General features: G+C 45.6%; 1 protein-coding gene across 1 annotated transcript in view; it reads right to left on the bottom strand.

The window, feature by feature from the left end:
• Positions 1 to 3,656, bottom strand: part of TBPL1 (TATA-box binding protein like 1) — a 29,970-nt gene extending 26,314 nt beyond the window's left edge. The window contains exon 1 of the mRNA XM_019624699.1: positions 3,385 to 3,656. The gene's annotated coding sequence lies outside the window, so the exon portion shown is untranslated. The remainder of the gene's footprint in view (positions 1 to 3,384) is intronic.
• Positions 3,657 to 4,905: the final 1,249 nt, after the last annotated feature.

Here is a 4,905-nt window from a genome sequence, read left to right as displayed (position 1 = left end):
GTGAAGCAATGTCCTCCACAACTAGACTGAAGAACAAAATGACAGCAACTTGTCTGTTCCCCTTCCCCTAATTCCCCAGCACTGTTCCCATCCCCCCAATACCCCAGTAAAAAAAAAAAAAAAAGAATTAGACTACTAATTAAGAGTAGATTAGATGACTAAGGGTTCCCCTTATCCACTAATTAACTCCCTAAAGTAAAAAAATAAAAATTAAAAAATATATATCCTTCTATTAACATGTTAATTTTCAAAATACACACACACACAAACGCGTGCGCACATGACATGAACATACCATATGATAGCGACTCATGGTCCTGAACCTCAAGAAACTTCTAATTTTGCAGGCATGATGAAATCTGTACACCAGTGACTATAGAACCAGGCAGCATGTAAAAATTTAAAATTCAAATTTTTGTCCATCATATTTTGGTATCCATGTATGTCATTTCTTTGCTATCTACAAGTGCACAAAAAGCAACTGAACAGAAACAACTTTCATCCAGCTTTGCATACCTGGTGTGGCATCAGGCATATAAAAGGTGTAACAATGTGGATGTAAATTGCCGGAAATCTTTATTTATTAATTCAAGTGTCACAATACAACTAAATTTTCAAAGCACTGCAGGTTTTGACTCAGAGACATTGTAGAAACATTCTACTACAAATTCTTCTAAATTCAATTTAAATTTTATTTTTCATAGCAATTATAATTTCATCACATGGTCTATGATGCAACAAAGGAAATTATTCACCAGATTATTACAGGCCTCCGTCACTTTAAACAGCACTGATACCCACTCAACTAGATTATACAATATTTGCTGATTTATCAAATAACATGCCACATCCATAACCACAAAAATTTTGATATAATTTTCCACATGAGTAAACATTTGTGGAAATCACTTCAAATGACCCCTCAAATTGGGCAAAATGTAATTTCAGTCAAATATTCAGATGCAAAATGATAAGAAAAGACTGATGTTAAAAGTTTTTTAGAATAAGAATGTGAAAAATCCAAGATTCAATTAAAAAACACACAGCAGGTTCTGCAATACTCTTTTACCCTTAAAAAAGAGAATAGATCTACAATTCTAGTATCACCACTTGTACTTCTAAAATATCTTTTATTTTTACATGCGTTAATATAGTCTTTTGATTCTCAGCATAAGGCTCTTACCTGTTGTATTGCATAACCAACAGTTATTCAGAATGAACACAGAACATGACATGACTACTCCAATTCTCCAAGTAAAGGGGAGGGAGACAGAAGGAATATGCAACAGAGAAAGTAACATTAATGAAAAGGATATGCAGGCCAAGGACATATGTTGAAAACTCCCTAAGAAACAGAAATAATACAAATAGCATAAAAAATCATTTTTGATTGGGATATGATTAAGTAAAGAGAGGAAGTAAGACACCACCAAATGCTGGGAGTGTAAGAGCAGAGAGCAGGGAAAGCAGAAACTGGATTGTTAAATAAGGTGCGAGGTAGGGCTTGACCCCCACTCAAATATGGAAGGGACAGAGGCAACAGCAAATAAGTTCTAGGTGGAGTGAGTGTGCTGGCAGCTCTGAGACAGGGAATTCACTCTGTCTCACATGCACTATGAAAATCCTGTGGCTTAACATCCAACAGCCTTAAGTGTGGTCATCTCCCAGCATGTCCTTTAGAGAAGAGCAGCTATATGAAAAATTCTGCAACGGTCCTTGATTCATTAACCTAGAGATGCCGATATTGGATTCCTCCTCTTAGATTCTTAAAATGCTATTTTAAGTTTCCCAGTGTTTATATTTCCCATCTTTGTTAAAGGAAATAGGCCACCTCTTTGCACATGAAATTCTTTTAACAAGACACACTGAACCTCAATTCCATGAAAAAGCCTGAGTTAAAAACTCTATTTTCTGGCATTAGTCAAAATCAAGAGCACACAATAGATAATTACAGTTTCTGAGAATGATTTTGAGAGCAGAGAATATGAAACGAAGGGGCTGAGGAGAAGGACGACCCCTTTTTATGAGAAGCTAGGCTTAGCAAAAAAAGGTGGGGGACTGTGCTTGATTGACATAATTGCTTCTGTGATTGATCAGTTCTATTTTCATCTTTAACTTTCAATTTTATATGAAGAGCTTTGTTCCCATTCAACACAAAAATGGTATTACTGTAGTGTGTATATGAGACCTTTTCAGTTTGCCACAGAAAAACCTCCTTTACTGACCTAGAATAGTTTTGGAAAGTATAAAACCATTAAATAGTGACGTAGGCTTAAAGAGATAACATAAACTGGTAAGTACTTCACTGGACACACCAAACTGTGAATGCTTCTTTAAACAAGATAGTGATAAAAGCCCCTTCTCGATGTGAATGAACTGCCATTTTCTCAAACTTTCAAAGAGACTGCAGATGATAGCTGAACCTGCTCCTTATATTTCTCTTTTTCAGTTTTCCCCAGGGAATCTGCCATTGTTTCTTCACACAAAAATCACACCAAGCTTATTTCCTTCTGTTTTCCTGAGCCAATTTTGAGGCACGGTTCTTAACCCCAAATACCCAAGCCCACGCTGTTTAACTGCCAGTGTCGCTTTGGAACTGCAGGTGACAGATGCAGTCAGAGAGCTCACAGATGTGGATTAACTGCAGACTAAGCCTTATTGCAACGAGCACATACAGAGCCCGCAGATACACATCTCGGCAGAAGAGAGTTTTAAAAACCGTCATTCCCAATTAAATTTACTTTTAGGGATTCTTACTGGCTAATGTTATTAAGCCCCTGACTCTTGTCCCTGCTCAGCCCTACCCACAATTCATTTTATCTTCCCCGGTTTCCAGATCCTTCTTCACATTTTCTGGTTAGTAAAAATAATAAAGCGGGGCTCTTGGCATCACTAGAACCAGGCACCGACGAAGGTGCTATCTGGGAGCCTTCCCGCCGGTAAGTTTTCTGGGAAGCAACGGACCCCTAGCATCTTTGCGCGATCCCTCTCTCTCCGGGTAGGGGCTTCACAGAGACAGATGGGGAATCTCCCTTCTCCAGTCTTTCCCAGTGGCGGCTAACACGAAAAATACAACACCTCCTTTCTTATCCTACACCCCGTCGGCTAACGCTCCCAAGCAGTTACGCCCCACCCCCACCCCGTTATCCCTCAGAAGATCCCCAGATACCACCCAGTTCTCCTAAGAACTGGACCCTCCCTCGGCCCCCCGACCTATTTCCCCCACCTGAGCGCCTCTCCTCCAGTCATCCGCCCCCGCACACCCCACCCGCAGCACTGCCCCCGCTCCTCACACGCCCGCCCCGCGCCCAGATGCCCTGCACCGGGCACTCCGGCCGCCCAGCAGCCCATGCTCCCCCCGCCCAGGGTCGCCCTCGGGGTTACCGTGGGAAGAGGGGGCGGCGGCAGAGGACGCGGCGGCAGCGCTGCTGCCGGTTGCGTCGGACGCGAAGGATAAGCTGGAGGACAAGGATGATGATGAGGCGGGCACGCTCCCCAGTCTCCATGGAACTCCCGCCCCGGCCCGTTGCTAGGAGCCCCCGAGGCTCGGGCTCCGTCTTTCGTGCTTTGTTGTTCCGGGTACGGGGCGGCCGTTGCTTCCCCGCGACAATAAATAGACCAGACGCGGAGGAGCATAGAGACAGCGCGCGGGGGCTAGAGCGCCGCCGGACAGGGCGCCCTGGCGTGCCTCGCTAGCCACTCATTTCCGGCTCTCACTGCTCTGTCTCTTTCCCCGCCTCTTCCCCCACTTTCGCTTCCTTCATCCTGGTCCGGAAGTCAGGCCCCTCCAGCCCGCGAGCTTGGCGAGGGGTAAGGGGGGGCAGGCACTGTTATTGGGCTAGGCTTTAAAAAAAAAAAAAAAAAATTCGAAAACAACTGTGTCCATTGTACACTTTTAGGTGATATCTAAACATGAATATGTAATTTCTGGCCTAAAGTATAATATATGGACTTTAATTTTTTTTTTTTGTCGAAACCTTAGAACTTTCTCGTTAGCGCATTCAATTTATAGAAAAGGCCCGGCATTTAACGTAATTAGCAAAGCTAGTTCTTAACAACTAAATTTATTTTCCAAGTCGTAAGACATTTTCTGCCTCAAAAAGCCTTCCTTCGCTTGTTCAGTTAAAATAAAAGCGATCATTTACGACGTCGCGATAAAGCTCTCGTTTAGGAATTCTAATCCTAACCTTAAAGTAGAGGGATAGAAGTTGATAGACGACGGATGGATGGGTAGATTAGATAAGAGTTGGCAGGTAGGTCGAGTAGATAAAAATGATAAGTAGGCAGGTAGGGAGAGGATGCAGGACTCTTAGGTCCCACTTCTGTGGCCTGTGCCTTCGCGACTCCTTACTTAACTCGGGCTTGCGGTCAGGACTCTGGCCGCTGGATTCGGGAGACGCTGGCAGAGGCTCTTACACCGCGGAGCCAGATGCTGGTGGGAGAGGGCGGCTGCAGCCTAGGGCCGGGGCGCCGGGCAGAAGGGGCAGCCGGGGATGACTGGCGTGGGAGGGCGCTCCCAAGCTGGGCGCCCGGAGACTTGCTCGGCTCTGCACCCGCCTAGCCCTGGAACGACGCGAGGAATCCCAAGGGGCGCACGCTTGCCCGTTTGAACGGCCGTTGTACGGTCTGAGCGTGCCCTCGTTGCCCCTACGGGGTGGCCTGATTGGCGCAGCGGGCAGGAGCGAGACTGGAGTCACTGCCCGGGAGTCCCGGGCAGTGGGGAGCCCCGCGCCTCGTCCCTTCCCCGGAGCCCGCTCCCAGCTCCGCTGCTGTCTGAAGCCTCTGGCGGTGGATGAGGTCTGTGGGCAGCTCAGATTTAATGAAAGGCCACAAGGCGGGCTTATAGGCACCCACTTGTGATTGATGTGACTCGAGATGAAAAATGGTAATGCCACTCTCCTTTGG

Source organism: Hipposideros armiger, unplaced genomic scaffold (assembly GCF_001890085.2).
Source record: "Hipposideros armiger isolate ML-2016 unplaced genomic scaffold, ASM189008v1 scaffold_600, whole genome shotgun sequence".
Taxonomy (NCBI): Eukaryota; Metazoa; Chordata; class Mammalia; order Chiroptera; family Hipposideridae; genus Hipposideros; species Hipposideros armiger.
The sequence above is the reverse complement of the archived record's forward strand: the minus strand, read 5'-3'. Positions and strand labels throughout refer to the sequence as shown.